Source organism: Cavia porcellus, unplaced genomic scaffold, assembly GCF_034190915.1.
Source record: "Cavia porcellus strain 051 isolate PalLab524CR breed Dunkin Hartley unplaced genomic scaffold, mCavPor4.1 scaffold_5, whole genome shotgun sequence".
Taxonomy (NCBI): Eukaryota; Metazoa; Chordata; class Mammalia; order Rodentia; family Caviidae; genus Cavia; species Cavia porcellus.
This window is the reverse complement of record NW_026947488.1, coordinates 18802878-18827610: the sequence shown is the minus strand read 5'-3', so window position 1 is coordinate 18827610 and position 24733 is coordinate 18802878. Positions and strand designations below refer to the sequence as shown.

General features: G+C 43.2%; 1 protein-coding gene across 14 annotated transcripts in view; it reads right to left on the bottom strand.

Annotated features, from left to right (window-relative positions):
• Ptprt (protein tyrosine phosphatase receptor type T) overlaps nt 1–24733 on the bottom strand; it is a 1059888-nt gene that overhangs the window by 750973 nt on the left and 284182 nt on the right. The window contains exon 1 of one of the 14 annotated variants that reach the window (XM_063248333.1): nt 3079–3169. The exons of the other annotated variants lie outside the window; for them this stretch is intronic. The gene's annotated coding sequence lies outside the window, so the exon portion shown is untranslated. Of the gene's footprint in view, nt 1–3078; nt 3170–24733 lie in introns of those variants that run through there. 14 annotated transcript variants of the gene reach the window in all.

The following is a 24733-nucleotide window of genomic DNA, read 5'->3' as shown; positions in this document are numbered from 1 at the left end:
AAAGCAATCACTAGGAAGATGTTTCTGAACTCTCTAAGTATTGCTCATTAACATAAACCTTGGAGAGATCTGCTAAAGTTCAGAGCTTATCTCCAAGCCTGTTTGTTCCCTCTCTGCCCAGAGCAGCAGCTGGGCAAGGGATCACCTTCTATGCAAGAAAGAAAATTAAATTAAATTAGATCCATTATGCCAGGACCAACAACAACAGCAGTACCTTCAGCAAAATTAAGATCTTGAAATGAAAACAAGAAAATTATCCTCTGAAAAGCTAGTCCTGTTGCTCAGTTAAAAAGTGCTCACCATTGTGGCACTTTACATGGACACTTATAGGGGTGACGGGTGAGGGAGGAGGAGTCCTGCAGTGTCTTTTGACAGTCAGGAACTGTGTCTTTTATTTGTTGCTTCATTCTTACAGAAGCACATTTTCAATAACGTACTTGACATATAAATAGGCCATTTTGGTGAATACAGCCTTTGAAAACCTTTTCCAATAAGAGCACGTCATACTGGCGGTGCAAGGGCATATTTATAATCACACAACATGGTATAGTGGAAAGAATGCCAAGTCTTCCAGAAAATATGGTGGCTTGAGTACCATTTCACAGAACCTCCATCTCCAAAATTGGATGAAAAAGCAAACAAGTGAAAAGAACAAAGATTACACTATCAGCTATGCAGAAAATACCCCAAACTTCATGTCGAAGACATTAAGTGTCATCTGAACCAAAATGAGAGGAGAATCTAGGCCCATCTCCTCTTTCAAATGGAACAGGACTGTGAAAATGGAAAAATTGTAGGATAAACAGAGCAGCTCGCTGACAGCTCTTAATTGGAAAAGTGTTGCTAAACTATGGGATAGATGTGAACATTTCACCTGGAATTTGTGTCCCTTCACCTTCAACAATTGATGTAATTCCCTAAATCTCTTCCCACTATCACTTATTAGAAGCAATTGTCTCATGGGAGGTTTTAAAGAGGCAAGTAAAAACACAATTGAAAGATCTTGAAAAGGCAAAAAACAAGACCTATGAAATAGAAGAAATTTTTCTTAAAGTGGCTGGTGAACTATGAAATATGGGAACAAATAAAAGCTTTACAAAGCACCCAAAACCTCTAAACCAGGACTTGCTGCTGACTCAGTGGAACTGAAGGCAGTGTCAGACTTTAATATATTTAAAGACAATGACTAGAGACAAAGCTCCCAATGGCTCTCTGACTGTGCCACCAATCTCCTCCACCCTAAGGGAGGAATCAAACTGTGCCCAGTGACACTGGCACAGTAGCAAAAGAAAATTCAGCATAAGAAACTTAGATCAATAACACAACCATGTGATTGATCCCTATACACTGTGACCAAGTAAATGGAAAACAAATTTTTTTTTACAAAGCACTTAGACCTAGGCACAATGGCACATTCTTGAATTTCCAGGAACTTGGAAGCTAAGGCAGGAAGAAGGCAAATTCAGTTACTCTGAAAAACTCAGTCAGATCCTGTCTCAAAATAAAAAATAAAAAGAGCGGAACATGTAGTTCAGTTGTAGAGTGCTGTCTGGCATGCATGAGGCCCTCGGATCAGTCCTCAGTAGTGCAAAACAAACAAGCATCAAAGAAGCATCAAAAATGCCCAAAAAAATAGTAATAATGAAGTTAATATCACGTTGGTTTGATGTGTCTTAGTTACTTTTCTTATCACTGAGATAAAATACCAAAAATCTAAAGTTAAAGGAGGAAAGGTTTATTTAGTATACAGTTTGTAAAGGTTTCAGTCCATAATAAGTCCAGTCTAAGGCAAGATGACATGGCACAGAGAGGCATCTCAGAGGAGAAATGGTCCGTAGCAAAGCATTCAGGAGACAGCGAAGCAACAAGCAGCAGCAGGAACAAACCTGCTTTCTTTCTGGCCCTTTATATTCCATCCAGGCTATAAACCTATTGATTTGTTCATTATGCAGATTAGGTTTTCCATTATCCACACCCTTAATCCCACTATCACACACATAATCCACATTCACACACCCTAATTCAACTACCTTTAAAACTCCCCACCTTTGACCACACAAGGCATTTAGATACAAGCCACAAAAACATGCAAAGATTATTTTTCTAAAAACCTCACTGTGGAAAAATAGATGCTCCAGGAAACATAAATAGACAATTATTTTGTAATCTCAACAAAATTAAAGAGAATAGGAGTTGTACAAAAAAAGCCACGCCAAGATGAGAGGACCCAATGGTTGTTTCAAAACGGGGACTATATTAGCTTCTAGACAACCTCCCAAATTTCCATACTGAGGAAGGGCAGGCTCTTCATGAACACAAGACCTATAGTTCCTGAACATGAGCTGGTAACTGTGCAAAATCTACACACTCTTGGAGTGGCAGGACCCTTAGTCTCCTTTAGTACTGGGACAATGAAACCAAGGTCATAGTTTAGTAAGAGACAAAGCTACCACCTGAGATGGGTATATTTATATACATGAAAGAAAAGGGAAGGAGACAGAAGGAGAAGAGGAGAGTGAGCGGATGATGAGAGCCACAGATGGATACAACAGAATGAACACTGAGTAGTAAAGAACTCACTGAAGACCAAATGTGAACACTTGCTTTAATTCCCTGAGGTACGTGCCTAGGGGTAGATGACAAAGTCAGACAGTAGCTGGATGTTTAACTTTTTGAGAAGCTGCCAATTGTTTTCTGTGCTGCATTTCTATTAGCAATGTTCAAGTTTCTACTCTTAGCTCCAATGCTTACTATGTTGTGTGGTTTTAGACAAGTCGCTTCATTTCTTTGAGCGTTGGTTTCCCCATCTCAAAAGAGGGTTAGGATTAGCTATCATTTTGGCCTGTGGTTTTTTATATTCACACATCCTTTCATCCCCTCCCAACTCTGCCCTTCTGCTGCCCACATCTGTTTCCAAACATTCTCTGACAGTGTGAAGTGCTGTAATGGATAAGTCCTGGCTCTGCTCCTTCTTAGAATGGGAATTATCTTAATGCATGTCCCCGAGTTATATTAATGCTTTTCCATTTCCATACATATCACTCAGAGTACTTTTCCCCCCTTGTCTATTCTTTTTACCTTTTTGCAAGCATCATCTTATTCTGTCTGTTGGCTGTCAGCTTTTCTCTCCAATCTTTCGCAGAGTTGCCAGATTCTTGGCTATTTCCCCACCCTCAGCTCATAACTATTTTTCCCCCAAGCTCAGCAATTGCTAAGTGGTCTTTGTGAAATCCTATTAGGATAATCTCCCTGCCCGTGTCTCCGCTCAGGGAGGCTGCCTGTGAAAACCTCAGCTGCCTTCCTCCCCTGACCTGTGCATCATAGGCAGACTCCTGAGTCATCCAAAAATGTCTGTATTCACCAACTTGATTATGAGAGCTCAGTAACTGTCCAGTCTTGTAGCCTATAGGCAATGGTTACACTCGCTGGAGATGTAACTCAGATGTCATCTCCTACAAAAGATGACTTGTTTACCTGGGACCCTTATTCCCTAAAATAACTCCAGAGATGAGGAACCAGGCCCCTCTCTTTCTGTTTGCTGTTTATTTATTTCTCTTCTCTTCTCTTTCACTTTCTCTTTCTTCTTCTTTCCTTGTCATTCATTTGTTTCATTGGACTGTGAGCTTCACAAAAGGAGGAGCCATAGTAGCTGGGTCAGATGTAGCCCAAATGCCTAACATAGTGTAGGTCTTCAATCCATCTATTGAATCTGTAATTCAACATATTCCTCTTCCATGATGCTGATCAGTGTCTGCCTATCCATTTACCTATTAGGCCCAAAGCTCCTATGGAACAGACTGGAGTTTACTTGCTATAGTAAAACAGTAAGGAAGACATTAATCTAGACTACTATAAGAGGAGAGAGAGATTAAGTAAAGACGGCTAGGAATTTACAGCCCAAAAGCAGAGCAAAGGGATTGTAAAACACTGAGAGAAGTTAAGGATAGGAGGATTCTTGTTAAACTGACTTAACAGCATTCTTGTGGAACGCCAGACAGGGTAATCAGATACTACTATGTTCTAAATAGTTATGTACTTCCAAAATTCATATGTTAAAATACTAACCTCCAGGGTGATGGTTTTAAGAGATGGGGTCAGTGAAAGGTGATTACTTCATGAAGGCAGAATCTTCATGAAAGATTAACATCTGCTGGTGCCTCCATCTTAAACTTTTCAACCCCCAGAACTGTGCAAAATAAATTTCTGTATTTATAAGCAATCTAGTTTATGGCATTTTGTTATGGTACCCCCAAAGACCTTAAAACAGATATCAAAAGTGAAGGGAAGATTCTTGCCAAATGAACTTAGCAGGATTATTGCTAAAGCTGTTCTACACAAGCCAATGCCTAGACAGGGGTCAGGGTCAAGACCAAAATGAGAAGGGGGTCAGGAGATTGTAACTAAATATGGTCAAGCAGAGAGTCTCTGTCTCCCTAACTCCTGACCCAAGTCTTGTCCAGTATGCTGTCAGACCTAACTAAATGCTTGCTGAGTCCACCTGACCATCCAGTCTTAGGAGCAGCCCTGGATAGATTGAGCAGAGGATAAGAGCTCTCTCTTTGTTGCTCCTTCTCAAGCTGAAATAGCAAAAGAAGATACCCCAGTGGTGTCCAAGAGGCTTATAAGGGGCACAGAAAGGAAGAAAATGGGATAGCCCCAAATTATTCAAGAATACACAACATTTTTAAGTGTTTTATAACGCTGAGGCTTTGCCAGGCCAATAAATGATCATCACAGTCACCGTGTGAAAGCAAACTGATTTACTACTTCAAAATATGGATGGAGTAACACTTTAAGAGATCAAAATTGTTCATTTTGCAATTATCTCTGAAGATTTTCTTGGAATAAATTTTCTCACCAGAAATAAATAAAAACATCATTTTTGACATGCATACTTCATGTTTTTGACAGCATTAAACTGTCTTCCCTGAATACTAATACCAATTTGGATTTATAACAATAGTATTTCTCAGCAGTCTTACCAATACAGAATATATGTCTAATGGATCATTTGTCATTTTTTATTGATTTATAAAAGCTCTTTCCATATGAATATTATATGTATATATATATATGTATATATGTATGTGTTTGTGTGTGTGTGTAGTATCACAGCTCAGTTTCATATGGATCTTTCAAAGAGATAAATATATAATTTTTTCTTTGTTGCTTCTATTTTCAATGGTATCATCAAAATCCTATTCTATTCTGAAAGATCACTGAAATGTTCATTTATGCATTACATATCTTAAATACTTTCAAATACACTTACATGGAATGCATTTCATTTATCTAGAATATATTTTGGTATACACTATGAAATTAACAACTCTCAATTTAGCTCACATCTAAATATGGGTGGCTTATCATTCCAATTTTATCCTGACATCTCACTAATTGAAAATGTTATGTTTATCTATGAAACACACACATATCCTCATCCTGAACATATGCATAGTCATGTATATATTGCTTTTAGGGAAATATTTGCCCTATTGATCTATGTGTGTCTTTTTGGACTGGTGTACACTAATTGAATTATTTTAGTTTCAGAATATATCACCAAACTTTAGAAATAGACGTCTCTCTCCATTATTTTCTGCCAACATTTGCTTTAGCATCTTTATCCACTCATTTTTATAAACTTTAAAATCATTTTATAAAATTACTTATAAGTTTGTACTGTAATATCCATTATATATTTCAAATTAAAACCATAAGTTTTAAAATAGTAAGTCTCATATATAGGGCTGAGATATAGCTATTTGCTTATGTATTTCTCTAGTTTTGCTTTATAGCTGTCTTCTAAAGTTCCTATATATTGTGTCTTGAGCTAATGCCTCAGTTTTTTAAATTTTTGCTGCGTTTATAGAATTAATCATTTTTATATTAAGTTTCCTAACTGCTATTACCAAGATTTAAGAAATGGTTGATTTTCATGTATTTATTCCCTAACTAGTCACCTTGGTTGACTTTTTCATCAGGTTGTAATTGTTTTCATTTATTTCTCTTGGGTTTTTGGTAGATAATAATACCCTTTGTTTACTGGTTACTCTTCTCTTGTTGTTCAGACAAAATAGCTGATGCCCAAAGTGAAGCAAGACAAAGTTTATTTGTTATAGTTTTGGGGGTTTCAGTCCATATTTACCTGGCTCCAAAGCAGGATGACACATCGTAGGGCAGCCCCTCATGGCCACCAGAAACAACAAGAGCAAATGGAGCAAAAGAGGTAGGATGTGGTTTTTGCTTGACCTTACACTGTATGTCAGCTCCACCCCTGGGTGGGTGCAGCACTTACATTGCCAATCCCAGTGCTAGACAATAAACCAATCACAGATGTTAGATTCAGCCACACCCATGATTGCGTGAGGCTTGGGGGAGGGCAATCCAAACACAAACTATAACACTTTGCAAATAGTAATTTTATCTTTCCCACAATTACATTTTCCATTAGTCACTAGAATTCCCTGAATAAATGTTAAATAATTTTAATGATGAGTATTCTTTTATTTTCAGGATATGGATTGTTGATCTGTGATAGATGCATTCTATCACATTAAGATAACTGCTTTCTAGGCCTTTCAGGATGATAATTATTCTACATCCCTCTCCACCATCACCACTCTGTCCCCATCAATTCAGATGCAGTCTCTACTATCCTCTATGCTCTGAGAATCTTATTTGCTTGATCTTTATCTTCCAGATTCCATTAGATATCTATTCTGGCTAAGTCTGGCCAATGGTCGACCCTGGCAGAAAACCAGAGAGTAGTGATGGTCCTCTACAGTCTAATAGCAGCTCCTTAGCACCATTTCCTGCCCTGGCCTACAGGTAAAAAGGTAATAATGGCTCTCAGTATTTTTAGGCCCTAGATACTCCACCATTCCTTGTGATTTTCCTTAATGTTGAGCCTACCTGCATTTATCTATCAGTCATTTATCTGTCGTCTGAACTTTCCTTAACTGATTGACAAAGTAGGACTCTGTTGAGTATTTTAAAATGTCTTCAGCACCTAAAAATAACTAAAATATTTCCTCCTTTGTCATATTAATGTGATATTAAATCATTCATGCATTCATCTAAGAAAAAACTTGAGTATTTACTATGCATTGATTGCACTGGAAGACAATGAGATTAGAACTGGAAATAAAAAGAAAACCAAACCAGACCAGTCCCTCCCCATTCATTGCACTGTTTTAAGGGAAACAGATCCTCAAACAAGTAAATAAAATACACAAATATTATGATAAAGTGTGTCTTGATACAAAGAACAAGGGATAAATACATATGTTAAAATTATGGTCAAGAGAATGAACCTCACAGAGGTGACATTTAAGTTAAAAAAGAGCTTGGGAAGAGTCTTGAGCAAGTAGTAAGGCCTGCAGGCAGGAAGGAATCTGGTATTATTTAAAGACTGACAGGTCTTGCTAGCAAAGGGGAGTATAGTAGACAATATGAAGAGATAGACAGATACATGGGGGCTAGAACAGTATCAGGCACAAATACAGTGCAAACCACATTTGCAATTTAAAATTTTCCATCATCCATATTTAAAAAGGTAAAAATAAGTAAGTAAATCTAATTTTAATATATTTTACTTAGACTAATACAGTCATTTTTCAATACCCAGAAATTCCTGTAGTGACCAAATCCCTCAGATTTTTAAATACCTTATGTAAAATAGTGTAGTGCTTACAATACCATATACATATACACACCTTCCTATGCACTTTAAATCAGCTCTAAATTGTTTATAATACCTAACACAATATAAATACTTGTTACATATAGGTCGTACATGTTCAGTAAGGATGCAGATTTTTCCCCAATAATTCCTTTCAATAGTTGCTAGAACACATGAACAGAGAGCTAACTGTATATATCTAAAGTATTACCTTGTCAACATTTAAACAATCTGAAAATTAATAAGATACTTGCCTCTTTTGTCTTTTGCACTAAGTCTTTGAGACTTTTTTGTGAACTTTACATTTTTCTCATTCAACTTGGCCATATTTCAAGTGCTTAATAACCACACGTGGCTGGTGGCCTCTGTATTGACAACATGAGGCTAGATGAGGACAGTCAGACCTGGCAAGAAGGTTTTCCATGGTTAGGAGAAGCAGGATGCTCAAGATTCACCTCTCCTGCTGTCAGCATCATGCCTGGCATTCAGTAGGTGTTGGTGACTGTTTGTCACACAAAAGGAGAGAGGAGTGACAGAACAAATGCCAGGTTCCTGAAGCAGAAAGGCCCCACCAAGGCCACTCTGTTACTTTAGGAAGCTGGACCTATTGTGCGTCCTCAACTGAGAGAGAGCAGTCGTGGTCCACCCAGAATGTCTCCTGTTGTGCGAGGTGTTCAGAGCTGCCTTTCCCATGGCCATCACTTGGCACAGCTGCTCCTTTAATTCAGAAAGATCACATCTCACCATATGCCAGAGCGCGGTAGGGAGGGAGCCCATTAGTATTCATTGTGTACAGCTTTTCATTTGGAAAAGCACCTCAAATGTGCCGATCCACATTGCTTTACTTCATTTTTCAACATTCATGAGTGTAATTGCATTTATTTTTCTCGTCAAGACTGCAAAACAAGTGACAATTTACTATATTATAGCCCATATTGGCTGGGTTTGCAGTCACAACAGTTCTAATCTGCCCTCCCGGGGGCTGGGTGGCTAAGCATGGGGTGCCTGTAGCTAAGAGTACATAGAGTATTTCTTTGACACAGGAAGTTTGGGCCCACTTGGCTTTTCAAAGTCACAGTAACGGTGACAACAACGAACACATCAGAGACTGAGCTCTCGAAATGTGTTCACCTCCACTATCTTGATTGCTTCTTACAGAAATCAGATGAGGAGGACGTGTACTCCCATTCTCATTTCATGGAAGACACTGAGCTTCAGTGTAGTCCTCAGTCATACCTAGTAACAGGTTCAAGAATAACAAAGCTGGATGCAGGTGACAGAAAACTGTTTCCCCAACGGAGTCACATGGTAGTACTTAAACTCAGACACAGCATGAGGTCTTACAGTTCTGTTGGTGGAAAGTAGGCCTGGTCTCACAATTTGATAAACCCAAAAAGCCCTGAGTATCTGGGACCACTTGGAAGTCTAGTTCCTTGAGTCTATACTGCAAAACCCTGGCTTTCAGGAGAAAATTAGAAAAAGGTTACACACCCCTGCTGGAGGGTTCATGCAGGTGCAGCTCTGTTTGTATATATAAAGGAAGGTGAAGAAATATGGTCCAGCCTTGCAGATAGAAATGATTTTCTTGTGGAACAAAAATGTTCCACAAAATGCTCATTGTGTTCAGTGCCCGATTGCCAGATGATGGGCTTTTGGAAAGTAACGGGATCATAAGGTTTCAACCTCATCAATGTATTACTCTGCTGATGAGTTCATAGCTTAATGGGCTTATTGGGAGGTGGGACCTAGTTGGATGAAGTGAGTCACTGGGGACATGGCTTTGAAGGGTACCTTTCATCTCTGGGCCCTTTCTGGCTCTGCTGTCACTCTTGTGTTATCTGGTTTCTGGCTGCTGAGAGATGAGCAGTTTTGTTCTGGCATATGCTCCTACCTCCAGGATGTTCTGTCTCATCTCAGACCCACCACAATGGGGAGGGAGACCATGGACTGCAAACTCTGAAACTGGGAGCCAGAATAAACCTTTCTTTTCTTTCAATTGTTATTTTCAGGAATTTTGAGAAGCTAATATACTTCTACAGATCTTTTCCCCCTTGTAAACAGAAACCGAAGTCCCTGGTGTAACCAAACTGTAGATCACAGATTCTCATAAATTCATAAGAATTATGTAAGTGATCAGCAGGAACCACCTGTGAAAGCTGGTGCATTTTCTAAAACTATTCCCTAAATAAGATTAAAATATCAAGCATGTCAATACTGTTGAGACCCTCCTCTTGTCTTTCAGGGTTTTAGGAAGTAAACTAGCCTTACTCCCTGATTCTTAATTACAACATGTGGGAACTGAGAAGAGAGACACGCAAAGATCTAGTATTGTCTTAATGTATGTAAGTGAACCAAGCAGGCCATGAATACAGGCAATTGTTACCAGATAGTGTGACATCTGCCTCATCCAGATGAAAATTTTGGGTCCTGCCATACCCCTTCATTTCTCTGAGGCAGGTAAAGACAGTTAGTGAGTCACTATAAAATCTAGAAGCAAGTACTGATGGGTTCAAGAAGTCCCCCCACCACCAAGTACTTTAGTCTGCAAGGGACCTCTTGTTCTGTTTCTGGTCATCCTCTGCAGATTCCGTAGCGTCCTCTCATGCAACTATGTCTGATTCCCTTCAATCCGCTCTTGATGTTTGCAAGAGAAGGCTCAATTTTGGACTCTCAGCCCCAGGTCATGCCTAAAATGATCATTTCTAGTCACTCTTGGTCTTGCTCCTGAGCCTCAGAAAGCACACAGACAAGGACCTGTAATAGCCACTCAGTATAAGGGACCTAAGAGCTTCAAAGGACCTTACTACCCGCAGCACCATCTAGTGACATAGCACATTTTCAACACATAGGCCTGACAAATTGTGATGGTTCATTGTGTTGTATTAATTCTAATGGATTAAGAAATGCTTTGCATATTAGTGAAGCACATGTCTTAGTGCATGTGTAAGGTATTTCCAGATATGACTGGCATGCAGGCCAACAAAGTAGGCAGGTGGGGGCCCACCATTATTGTTAGCGACAACATCCAATACTGAAGGCTGGATGGAGTAAAAGGGAGAGGAGGAAGTTGACCCACATTTTTATAGTCTCCATTCTGCTTGAGCAGGTACATCTTTTGCTGTTGCCCTCACCTGTGAACATCACCCTCCAGGTTCTCCTGCCTTTCAACATAGCCTCATACCAGTGACTCTAGAGAGTTTCTAGGCTTTTGGTCTTGGGCTGATGCTCCACTGTTGATCTCTCTTGTACTGTGACTTTCATCTTCTTGGACTGAGCCGCTACTGTATTCTCTGACTTTCCAGCAATGCAGTCCACCCCCACAGACCCTATAAGCCTAACTAATAAATCCCCTTGCAAATTCATTACCACTTGAGAATACTGACCAATACACTAGTACTTCAGGGGACACAGCAGCCCCATGGCAAGTCCCAACTCTACGTCAGGGCAGGAAAAAGACACTTGGAAGTGACAAAGATTTTATCATGAGCCCATGCACCACATATTTCTCTGTTTGCTTTCTCTTATGCTATGTCATTTAATCTTATAAGTACCAATTACACTAATTTCATCTTATAGATTAAAGAAAACCCTAAGCCAAAGAAAGACAATAGTTTTGTTCGGGTCCTCCATTAAAATCCTCCTGGTCTAGTGCTTCTGGTATCCTTCCTGAAAGTCAGTAGACAGTGACTCAAGAACAGAATTTATTGATGTTTCATTTTGAATGTAGGAAAGCTGCCTTTATATTTGTTGTACTCTAAGAAAGTAGCTTCATCATTTTGTGTATTATAGCAAACCTGTACCGCGGCTTACTAAATGTTTTTTTTTCTTAACTGATATGTTAAGTGACCCAATTGATATGTTGAGCAATACTCTCCCCTGTAAAGAATTGCAAGAATTTCACTTAATTAAAATGTTAATCACGGAGCGGCCCTCTACAAACAAGAAGAGTGGTGCTAAAACAAGCTAACAAGGGCTGTTAATCACGGGTAGGCGCCTCTAGTCTTCGCTAAAGAACTAAAAAAGACAAGAAGGCCCACTAATTTACACATTGTTTGAAGTAGTGTGTTTATATGCAGGGAGATTTGCCCATGAGTTTAACCTTTTTACCTAACCTTAGTTACTCTTCCCACAAGATAGATACTCGCCGTTTTCCTGTTCTGTAGCGCGCCTTATTGCCTCCCCCCACCCACCTATCTGGGCCATAAAGAATTTGGGTTTCTGGTGACCTCTCCCCGACCTGGTGATGATCTGTCATAAAATGAGCCTGCCCCAATTTTAAGAACTGTTTAGCTTCAAAAAAATTACCGGGAAATACTGTGGCCCAAACCCCGATCGGTGCTTTCCTTTTGTTCTGTATGTACCAATGGGTTAGATATCAGATCTTTATAAAACTTAAGTTCCAGCATCTCATAACTCGTGACCCCTTCGCACTCACTGGCGAAGACAAGCTGTCCTAGGATAATTAACTCTCCACTTTCTTCCCCAAATATTGCTGCAGATGTGCCACTCTGAGATAATGTCAGTCTACAGGATGGGAGTAATTTGAGCAACACCAGGAACTCCCGGGACTGTCAGAGCTAAGTGGACAGCAATACAGTTTCCAGATGCGGGTCAACAGGTTTAATGGCCTTACAGGTTTCCTCCCCACTTTCCCTTACTTTTAAAAACCCCTTTCCCCAGTCTTGGGCGCGCAGTCTTTGGTTTGATCTAGGAGAGACTGTGCCGCCAGGACTGGCTCAATAAAGCCTTTGCCACTTAAGTTTTGGACTCTTGTTTCCGTGGACTTTATACCGGGGCCCACGTTATAACATTTGGGGGCTCGTCCGGGATGGAAGCAAGACTCCAGACTCATTTCCGAACATCTGAAAGTAAGTGCTCTGGAGGTTTTGTTTGGGCCGCGGTCAATTTGTAATTTTGAGGGGACGCCCTCAATTTGGGAGTGGGAACCACCCGAGGACAGAGTCAGTTGGTTTGTCGGACAAATTCTGTCCATCTGTGAATCTGCCCCGGGTGAGGAACCACTCCGTTCGGAAGGGGACGCCCTTAATTTGGGAAGTGAAGCCCCCGAGGATGAAGTCAATTGGTTTTTGCCATTTGTGACTCCGCCTGGGTGGGGAACCACTTCATTAGTTAAATTTGTTAATTCCTCCAGATCCCAAAATTTGACTAATTTTTGAGCAAAGGCCATTCTGCTGCAGCTTGTCTTGTCCTGTCTCGTCTTGTGTGTCGGTCTGTGTGTTCATTTGTTCTAATTGTTCCCCTTTTTGGTCACCTAACTCTAACAGAGCCTTCTTTCTTAGGAGCTCCTTCCTGGAATTCGGAGTGGGCAAAGGTGATTCCGACCGTTTGCCTAGTCTCTGTAGTTTTTCTGTTTAACCCTAACTTTGCCTTTTAAGTTTTTTTTCCAGCAAAACCAGCGACACCACCAGCTATGGGTCAGAACGAGTCCATTATGGGTCGGAACGAATCTGTTCCCAGCACTCCCCTTAGCCTTGTCATTGACCACTTTAAAGAATTCCAGAGGCGAGGTGGGAGATATGGGGAAAGGGTTCGCAAAGCCAGACTAACAACCTTTGTCACACAGGAGTGGCCCCTGGGGACCCAAGGAGTCTGGCCCCCTTTTGGGTCCTTTGATATGGAGACAGCTCGAGCGGTCCGCCAGTATGTATTTGGGCCCCCCGCTCACCCCGATCAGATTGTCTATATCCAGGCTTGGATAGATACAATCTATGATGCTCCCCCTTGGATTGAGCCACTTCCGAATGGAGTCCTAGCAGCCCTCAAACCGAAATCCAAGGCTGAAGAGGAGACCTCCAAGCCCAACGCACCTCCAGTCTTACCTCCGAGCGAAGACTTCTCCGACCCGCTAGACATCCTTCCCTTACCCCCTCCCCCGTATCCTGCCCCTGAGCCACAACCTGACTCCACCTCGCCCTCCCCGCCTCGGCCCATTCGAACCCGCCGCCACGCTCGACCAGAGGGACCTCTGGAACAGGGCCACGAGGCAGCGCCACTGTGTCCTCTGCGGGAGGTCCCAGCCCCGAGTGGGGGCTCCATGTTTGTGTACACCCCCTTTTCTTTCTCTGACCTCTATAACTGGAAAAGTCAGAACCCCCCTTTCTCGAAGGACCCAGAATCTCTGATTAGCCTTATAGAGTCTGTTTTCTCCACCCACCTTCCCACTTGGGATGACTGCCAGCAGATCTTACGCATCCTTTTCACGGCTGAGGAAAGGATGCGAATCTGCGCTTTGGGGCAAAAGGGAGTCCGAGAACCGGATGGATCTCCATCCACTGATCGGCAACGAATTGAGCACTTGTTCCCCTCCTCCCGACCCGAGTGGGACCCTAACACGGATGCAGGTAAGAAGGCTCTCGATGAGTATCGCCTGAGGCTCTTAGATGCACTTCGTGCGGCTGCTAAGAAGCCCACCAACCTTTCCCGAGTGAGTGCAGTGCAGCAGTTAGCCGATGAGTCTCCAGCGGTGTTCTTAGAGCGCCTTTTAGAGACCTATAGATTATATACTCCAATCAATCCGATGGCACCCGAGAACGCACGAGCAATTAATATTGCTTTCGTGTCCCAGTCGGCCCCTGATATTAGGAGAAAGTTACAAAAGCTTGAGGGATTCGAGGGAATGCCTCTCAGCCAGTTGGTCGAGGTCGCACAAAAGGTTTTCAACAATAGGGAAACCTTGCAAGAAACAACAACCAAAAGGATGACTAAAGTACTGAAATTACTTTGCGAAAAAGAAGCCAAGAGGTCAGCTAACCCTAGGAAAAAGGAAGCTCGAGGTAAGCGACCTCCTCTAGACAAAGAGCAATGTGCGTACTGTAAGGAGATGGGACATTGGCGTAAGGATTGTCCAAAGTTAAAGCCTAAGACAGAACGAGAGACTAAGGCCCTGTTGTCTCAGAAATGAGGAGGTCAGGGCTCGCCGCCACCCCCCGAGCCCCGGATAACTCTCCAAGTGGGGGGGCAACCGGTGGACTTCCTAGTCGATACAGGAGCTACCTATTCTGTGCTGACTCAACCATTAGGAAAACTGACCAAGCAATCTGTCAATGTGATAGGAGCTACAGGGGGCCGAAAATCGTACCCAAAGGTGACAGCTAGTCTGGCTCGACCTGGACATAGACTGGTCCAACATGATTTTCTCTGGGTCCCTGAGTGCCCGGATCCCCTTTTAGGGCGGGACCTTCTACATAAATTACAGGTGCAAATTGACTTTGTTACGAATGAACCTAGACTGAAGCTAGGGACTGATACCCCCTCAAAATCAGAGGGTATTAGAGTGTTGGCTCTTGTCCCAGAAGGAGAAAGTTACCGCCTGCTGGGAAGTTTGTCTGGTGCACCCGAGTTGTCACGGACTGACTTAAAATTAGAACTGCTGAACAAATGAAAACAGGAGATTCCAGAAGTCTGGGCAGAAAACAACCCTCCAGGGCTAGCAGTCAACCAAGTCCCCCATGTGGTAGAACTCTTGCCTCAGGCACGCCCCATCTGCTTAAGGCAATACCCAATAAGCCTGCAAGCCCGGAAAGGAATTAAAGTCCACATACAGAGACTAAGAGACAATAATATTCTCATTCCTTGTGTCTCTCCCTGGAACTCGCCCTTGCTCCCAGTTCAGAAACCGGGGACGAATGACTATCGCCCTGTACAGGATCTCCGAGAGGTTAATAGACGAGTGCTGACTCTACACCCAACAGTGCCAAATCCTTACACCCTGCTCAGCCTCCTTAATCCGGAGAACACCTGGTACTCTGTCCTGGACTTGAAGGATGCCTTCTTCACCCTGCCTCTTGCTCCGGTGAGTCAACCCCTATTTGCCTTCGAGTGGACTGACCCAGATACAGGGGTAAAGGAACAGCTGACCTGGACACGTTTACCTCAGGGCTACAAGAACTCTCCCACCCTTTTTGACGAGGCGTTAGCAAGAGATCTCTTAGGATTTAGAGAGGAACACCCCGAGATAGTGCTCCTTCAATATATAGATGATTTGTTGATAGCCTCAACGTCCCTAGAAACATGTCAAGAGGCAACTGAGGAGTTGTTAAAGACTTTGGGACGATTAGGCTATAAAGTCTCGGCTAAAAAGGCTCAACTGTGTCGCCAGGCCGTGACTTACCTGGGCTATAAATTACAAGAAGGAAAGAGGACTTTATCAAAAGAAAGAATCCAGGCCATATTACAAATCCCATCCCCAGAAACTAAGAAACAGGTGCGGGAGTTTCTGGGAGCTGTCGGATACTGCAGACTATGGATTCTAAACTTTACTGAAATCGCTCGCCCATTGTATGACTCTTTAAAGGGAGAGACTCAAAAGTCGCTCGACTGGACAGATGAGTGCGAGCAGGCTTTCCAACAGCTCAAGCGAGCTCTGACTGAGGCTCCAGCCCTGGGGCTCCCTGATGTTACTAAACCCTTCACCTTGTTCGTAGATGAACTCAGAGGCATAGCAAAAGGGGTTCTGACTCAAGATATTGGCCCTTGGAAGAGACCTATAGCCTATCTTTCTAAAAGACTCGACCCAGTGGCAGGAGGGTGGCCTCCGTGCCTGAGAATTTTGGCCGCTGTGGCAATGCTACTCAAAGAGGCTAAGAAGCTCACTTTTAGACAAAAGATTTCTGTGGTAACCTCCCACAGCCTAGAGACTCTTATTAAAACCCCCCCAGAAAAATGGCTTTCAAATGCCAGAATTCTACACTATCAGGCCTTGCTTCTAGACCCAGAATCAGTAGTTTTCAAGACCTCCTCAGCTCTAAACCCAGCCACTCTCATGCCCGACGATAACCCAGAAAACCAACAGATGCCTCTCCATGAGTGTGCTGACATTCTCGAGTTACAGCAGAACTTGCGAGCTGATCTAACCGACCAGCCTTTTAAGGACGCTTACAATTATTTCACCGACGGAAGCAGTTTCATTCAGGACGGGAGGCGAGTGGCCGGCGCAGCAGTGACCACCGAGAAAGAGGTACTCTGGGCTAAGCAGTTAGAGCCTGGCACTTCTGCCCAAAAGGCAGAGCTCATTGCTCTGACAGAGGCATTAAAGCTAGCCTCAGGAAAGAGGGTAAACATCTACACAGACAGCAGATATGCTTTTGCTACTGTACATATACATGGAGCTATTTACCATGAACGCGGTCTCTTGACCTCGGCCGGGACTAAGATTAAAAATGCCCCACAGATCCTAGACTTGCTAGCAGCTGTCTGGCTACCTCAGCAAGTCGCTATTATTCATTGCAAGGCACACCAAGTGGGAGATGACCCCATCATCATAGGAAACAATTTGGCCGATCAGGCTGCCCGAAAAATAGCAACCACATCAGAGGGGCCTGCAGAGGAAATGACTGCCCTGATGCTAGTCCCTCAAGCCTTGTCAGAGCCTGTTTATTCGAAGACAGATTTACAGCTAGCATCTCAACTTGGAGCCAAACCCCGCACTCCAGGGGGCTGGTATCAGCTGCCCGACAAGCGAGTGCTGTTACCCGAAGCACTAGGATGAGAGCTTTTGCAGCAAGCTCATCAGGCTACTCATTTAGGAGGAACTAAACTAGCAGAATTGTTCAGAGATCGATTTTTCATTCCAAAGCTCTCCAAACTAACTGCCTCTCTGAGCTCTAGATGTCCACAGTGTTTGTTGGTCAACCCAACCAGGAAACCTCCACTGGAAACCACCCGGTATCGAGGAACCTCCCCAGGAGAACACTGGGAAGTGGACTTCACGGATATGGTAAAACCTGGCTTGCAGGGACACCGCTATCTCCTGGTGATGGTAGACACATTCACTGGCTGGGTAGAGGCCTTCCCCACTAAGTCTGAGTCAGCCCTGGTTATAGTTAAAAAGCTACTACATGAGATTATACCCCGATTTGGCCTCCCATTATCAATGGGGTCCGACAATGGCCCGGCTTTTATAGCCCAAGTTACTCAAAAGTTAGCCCAAGTATTAAAAATCAGTTAAAAACTCCATTGTGCCTATCGGCCACAAAGCTCGGGACAAGTAGAGCGCATGAACCGGACCATTAAGGACGCTTTGACTAAGCTGTCTTTAGAAACTGGTGACAATTGGGTGAGCCTTCTTCCCTTTGCATTGCTGAGGGCCAGATGCACCCCATATATTTCTGGGATCTCCCCCTTTGAGGCTATGTTCGGGAGACCCCCACCTATAGTTCCTAAGTTGTCAGAAGACAAATTAGCCGAAGTAACTAACCAAGATCTCATTAAGTCCTTACAGAGTCTCCAGCCTGTACTGACCTCAATTCACCGGCTGTTCAGACAAAAACATCCGAACCCCCCCTTGGGAACGCTGCCCCAAGCGTCAATTGAGCCAGAAACGTCGGTCCTGGTGCGACGACACCACCGGGATTCGCTTGAGCCGCGCTGGGAGGGACCGTTCACCGTGGTGCTCAGCACTCCCACCTCCGTCAAGGTAGCAGGAAAGACTGCGTGGATCCACCACACACAAGTCAAACCACTGGAAGCTACAGACGACGAAAAGGGTCCCCGATGGACAGTACAACGGACTGGTAACCCATTAAAGTTAAAGTTTGTAAAGGACTCTCAGCCATAAAATTATGTCTGTACTATGGTATTTGGCTTGGTGCTCGATTATAATTGTAAACCCCGGGAATGGGGACTGGATTGTTTCAGACGAGAAAACTAAAAGGGAACTAGGGAGAGCTAAAGGCACGATAAATCAAGTCACCATTGACCTATGTATACTTTTCAATGGGATAATAATTAATGATGACAGCCCAACTGGCAGGGTAGGTGGGTCGGTCCACCGTAACCTCTGCTCGGGCCGTGGGCCTAAAGCTCTGCAAGTTATGTTCCAACTCAAGCAGGCATCCCTGTATGTATGTCCTAAAAACCAGCCTGACCCCAATTATAATGTGTACTGTGCCTCCGATCCAAAACATCAATATTGTTATTCGTGGTCATGTGTCACAGGAGGCCTAGATGGATACTATAACTCTAAAAAGTATCTCGCTGTCAAGTACATAAAAAACAAAAACTGTTATGGTGTTTATACTTGTAACCCAGTCCAGCTGACCTTTCTAAATCCAACGGATTTTAGGTGGCTGGGGCAGGGACTTACTTACGCTGTTAAAATTTATAAATCTGGACATGATCCTGGAATTAGTATCAATATCTTATACAAGCCACCTAAAAAGCCTCCTGTAGTCATTTACAGGAGAGGACGCCGCCCAGTGACAGCCCCCACTCAGAAGGCACCCATTAATTTCCCACTCAGTCGACCCCGGAGGCACACTCCGACGACTAAAGTGACTGAGGCCACATACAATGGGAGCATTTACCACACAGACCAGCCCCAGATAAAGCTGTGTAAATGGAGGGGGGAAGGGGGCATCCCGTACTGGATAGAGATTAGAGTGCCTAGCCTCGATCCAACCTCGATGCAACCTTCAACGAGGGCTACAAAAACTGGTTTGAGAAGGTCTAGACGGGCACAGACTGAGCCCAAAGCCTCCGCCCCACCTTCAATGATAGCGGAAATATTCCAACCTTTGGAAGTAGCAGCTGAGCTACTTAACAGTTCCCTTGATAGCGATTTAAAAATCCCATGCTGGCTGTGCATGTCCCCAGAGCCCCCCTTCTATGAGGGCTACATCACGGTCACTGATAAACTAGCCTCCGATCCCTCTAGATACAAAATGCTCCTTCCCCAATCGCTATGGAAAGGCACCAGTTTAGAGGGGATAACTGGTACCTGCATATATCATTTTAGCCACACAGCCCCTGAATATTGCGACCTTTCTCACTCTTATCGCATCACAGGAGCTGGTGACGCTACTCCCCTAATAGCCCCGGCCAGCCATTGGTGGGCTTGTACTTCAGGATGGTTCCCTTGTATGATTTCAAAAAAGTTCGTTGTTGACCAGGATGAGGTGTGTGTACTAACCCAGGTTCTGCCTAGAATCTACTGGCACTCCGAGGAAAAAGGGAACCGGGCTCTCATCTCAGCCAGTCACCAGATCAATAAGAAAAGTCCAGCCCTCCCTATTATGGCTGGGATCAGTGTATTCTCAGCCCTCGGGATGAGTGCTGCGTCCATGGGAGTTAGCATACACCAATACAATATGCTATCTCAACAGGTAGATAAAAAAATAAAAAGAGTCCAAAATGCTATTGAGGCCTTAGAGAGTTCAATAGACTCATTAGCTAAAGTAGCTCTCCAAAATCGCAGAGGACTAGACCTCTTGCTTGCTAAAAAAAGAGGACTGTGCTTGGCCCTGAGAGAGCAATGCTGCTTGTACGCCAATAAGTCTGGGGTAGTTAGACAAAACTTAGCGGAACTCCAAAGAGGCATACAAAAAAGAGAGAGACTAAGACAAAGAGCTCTAGGGTGGGCGGAGCAAATGTTCTCCTTCCCACCGTGGATAACCAACATAATAGCGACCGTAGCCGGTCCTATCATTGTGATTCTAGTGCTAGCCACTTTGGGCCCCTGCATAGTAAATAGGCTGACTGCATATGTCAAGCGTCAGGTACAAAGTATAAAATTAATGATGGTCAGGCAACAAGCGTATGAGCTTGTCCCCAGCAGACCTTAAGTACGGCCAAGGATTTGGCCCAAAAGTCACAACATCAGAGGGGAATGTTGTACTCTAAGAAAGTAGCTTCATCATTTTGTGTATTATAGCAAACCTGTACCGCGGCTTACTAAATGTTTTCTTTTCTTAACTGATATGTTAAGTGACCCAATTGATATGTTGAGCAATACTCTCCCCTGTAAAGAATTGCAAGAATTTCACTTAATTAAAATGTTAATCACGGAGCGGCCCTCTACAAACAAGAAGAGTGGTGCTAAAACAAGCTAACAAGGGCTGTTAATCACGGGTAGGCGCCTCTAGTCTTCGCTAAAGAACTAAAAAAGACAAGAAGGCCCACTAATTTACACATTGTTTGAAGTAGTGTGTTTATATGCAGGGAGATTTGCCCATGAGTTTAACCTTTTTACCTAACCTTAGTTACTCTTCCCACAAGATAGATACTCGCCGTTTTCCTGTTCTGTAGCGCGCCTTATTGCCTCCCCCCACCCACCTATCTGGGCCATAAAGAATTTGGGTTTCTGGTGACCTCTCCCCGACCTGGTGATGATCTGTCATAAAATGAGCCTGCCCCAATTTTAAGAACTGTTTAGCTTCAAAAAAATTACCGGGAAATACTGTGGCCCAAACCCCGATCGGTGCTTTCCTTTTGTTCTGTATGTACCAATGGGTTAGATATCAGATCTTTATAAAACTTAAGTTCCAGCATCTCATAACTCGTGACCCCTTCGCACTCACTGGCGAAGACAAGCTGTCCTAGGATAATTAACTCTCCACTTTCTTCCCCAAATATTGCTGCAGATGTGCCACTCTGAGATAATGTCAGTCTACAGGATGGGAGTAATTTGAGCAACACCAGGAACTCCCGGGACTGTCAGAGCTAAGTGGACAGCAATACAGTTTCCAGATGCGGGTCAACAGGTTTAATGGCCTTACAGGTTTCCTCCCCACTTTCCCTTACTTTTAAAAACCCCTTTCCCCAGTCTTGGGCGCGCAGTCTTTGGTTTGATCTAGGAGAGACTGTGCCGCCAGGACTGGCTCAATAAAGCCTTTGCCACTTAAGTTTTGGACTCTTGTTTCCGTGGACTTTATACCGGGGCCCACGTTATAACAATATTCAGGCAAACAATCTTTCTGTTACTATTTTCAATGTTGTAAAGTCTAAAAACCAGGCCGATGCTTTGTTCAAAATGGTCAAAATCAGATAATCATTATATTTAACACAGGTACTAAGTGCAATGTTTCTTCTAATCATTAATATAGCTCAGAAGACAAAAATGAGATTTGTTTTCTAGAGGTTGAAACTATGCTCAGAGTGGTTCTTGGGCTCCCTAGCCCCCTCTGCATTGGGTCAGCCACCCCCACAAGCACTCAAGACTCTTCCTTGCACTTGTATGCTAAAGACATTGTGAGTTCTGTTTGCAACCATGAATAAACACAGAAGAAAAGCATTACATCCTGTGTGAGAGCTGAGATGGGCAAAGTGCACATGTTTCTGATCCCGACCTTTCATTGTATGGGTAAGGACCCCAGGGCCCAGAGAGATTAAGTAACTTGCTCCAGGCTACACAGCAGGACCGGAAGCTCACAGCTCAGATCTCCTGAGATTTGCTGCACATAATGTGAACCATAAGCATGAATTTCAGTCATCTCAGGTGTTCTGCTTCCTTTACACCTGATTTGCAGGGGTTTCAACATGTCAATCAACCTTCTCCTAACTCACTAACTCCGTATTAACTGAAAGTATCTTGTGTTCCAGAGCCAGTTGTGGAAGCTGAGGACATGCAGATGTGAACAGAAAAGCTGGTTCCTGTTCTCATGGAGCTTATACAAAGTTGAAGGAGAGGAAGTCAAATGCCATGTTGTGCCTCTGTATTGATCTGTAGAGCTGCCTGGCCTGGGTCAGGGGGGGAAGCACAGGGAATTTGGGGGTTTAGTGGTTCCCAAGGCACAGAAAGAATGTGACACTGAGAGGATCGTAAAGTGAGTAGATGGAAGAGAGAATTTCAGGGTGCAAGAAATAGAGGCCCCTGAAGTAGGCTGTCCCAGGACACCACCAGCCTCTGTAGGAGCAAAAGCAAAGAAGGGATCCGTGTTCCCTTGGCACTCAGTGTTCCCACACTTCTCCCAAAGAGCTCCTCCAGAATCCCTCAAGCCCTTATCCCTGCCCATAGCCCAGAGTGTGAAAATACGTGGGGTGCCCTTGTAGAGCCCCTCTCAAAGGTTCCGCTACTTTCCAGTAGCATCACACTAGGACAGAGCCTTTACCAGACCTTTGCAGAGCACTTAAAATCCAAACTATCACACACATGATTCAGAATATGGTGATTTCAGAATTCAGGTATGGTGGCGCCACAACCAACATCAACACAGGTATCCATGTGTGTACTAGAATAGGAACGTTTATCTGACAATGTATATTCTGATTACTGATTCTTTTTTGCTTTTCAAAGCCATATTTAGGACATTTGTTTGTAACAACTATAATCACTTGTCATTACTCAGTCGTCTCTTCCAGAATAATCACTAAACCTGTGTTCAATTTCCTGGCCTTTTTTTCATACCAATTCTGCGATCCTTGTAAACATCCCAAACTAGCATTGATTGGGGTCATCACAGGCTAATGCAGTTTTCCCAATTAATTTTGTAGTTTTAGGTGCATGAGAGACCATCTCACAACATGAGATGCTGGCCGAGTAGTTTTACAAGACCTGATTTGGAGACAGAGATTTGCCTTTTATCCAGGCATATATTTTAGCTTTTTCCTTCTCTCACAGCCATTTCTTAAATAAACCTTTGTACATTTACCCAGCAGCACACTGTACAACCTTGGAAGATGAAAACTAGCTCTGACTGTTGCAGTGTGAAGAGACCAATGGTGAAATTAACAATCCCATTCAGGGATTGAATCATCATTCAGAATATGATACTTTCAGAATTCAGGTATGATGTCACCAAGATGAATATCAACCCACGTATTTATGTGTGTATTAGAATAGACACCTTTATTTAACGGTGTGTATTCTGATCACGTTGTCTGTTTTCTTGGGAAGCACAGACCAGACCCAGACTTCCTCAGGCCAAATCCTGGCTCTGCCATACGCCAACAGTAACTTGGAGTAACTCAAAGCCACATCGGAGGACTGGTGTTAGGGTCAAAAAGTCAATGTATTTGAAGTGGGCAGGATCGTTTCTCCCACAAACAATGCACTACCAACTATTATTTCTCTGTTAGTGTTATTATTGCAACACACAGACAGTCTCTCTTTGTCTTTCTCCTTCTTCCCCTCCTCCACATCCCCTTTCTTCCTTCTCCCCCTTCTCCTCCTTTTCCCTTTTTCAACACACACTGATCTGTTAACATGATATATAGGCAAGCTGAAATGGGAGAGAGTTAACATGTAAGGACAAACTCAGCATTTTTTTAAAAATTGATACACATTTTATCATTACAGAAGAAAAATATAACAGTGGCTAGACGGAAGCATAAGAAATTATAGCATTCAACCAATCAATAATAATATTAAGAGCAATTAAGGAAACTTAAAAGCTTAATCTGTGCCCAGATTACTTTAACATAAACATTACATTAAAGGAATAGGCGGCTGGTTTGGGATGCCTTGATTTTTTCCATGGGGGCCTCTCACGTATCACCCCACATATTTTTGAGTATGTACAAGGCACAGTGCAAAGGGAGGAGTAATCTCCAATATCCTTTTATTTCTTACAACGATCTTGGGATCAACTTCAGAGCAGAAGTGCTCAAATCAGTCTGGCTCTGGCACCAAGTGGCCCTTTCTGGACTCATCCTCTTCATGCTGAGGACACATTCAGCGAATCAAAGCTAAAGATGCCCACAGTGCTATGAAAATGCTAAAGCAGCATCAGGACACTACTGAAGTCACTTCACTCTGATTTCTCACCAACAATGGTGTTCCTATGTCATGTAAGGCACAAGGAATTCAACCCTCATCTCAGAGTAGTTCCCAACCCTACTGGGAAATCAGAGATAACAAGTCACAATAAAAACTTGGGAACCAATGCACAATGGACAGAACAGTGCCTTCGGTAGTCAGGAAAGACTTCCTGGAGGAGGTGGCCTCCATGTAGGGTTTTAGTATAGACAGACAGGAGACAGGAAACATTCTCCAGCCAAAGGAACCAGCAAGTACAACAAAAACATACTGGTATTAGCTGCAGAGCTTGTGATTGAAGCAAAAAATTTAACCATGACTTTCTCAAAACTAGGATGAATATTGGGAAGCTCATCATGAAGGGAAAAGACTTGGGATCAGGTTTAAAAAGCAAGCAGACAGTAAAGCAGTTGTGAACAACCAACTAGCAGGGGATCCAAACATATCTTTTAGGCCAAACACTGTGGTCTGGCCACCATTGCCACTGGAAAGCCCACTTCATCAGTTTTGGCCACTGTGTTTTCTTTCCCAGAGAAGTCAGGCGAAGATGGACCTAA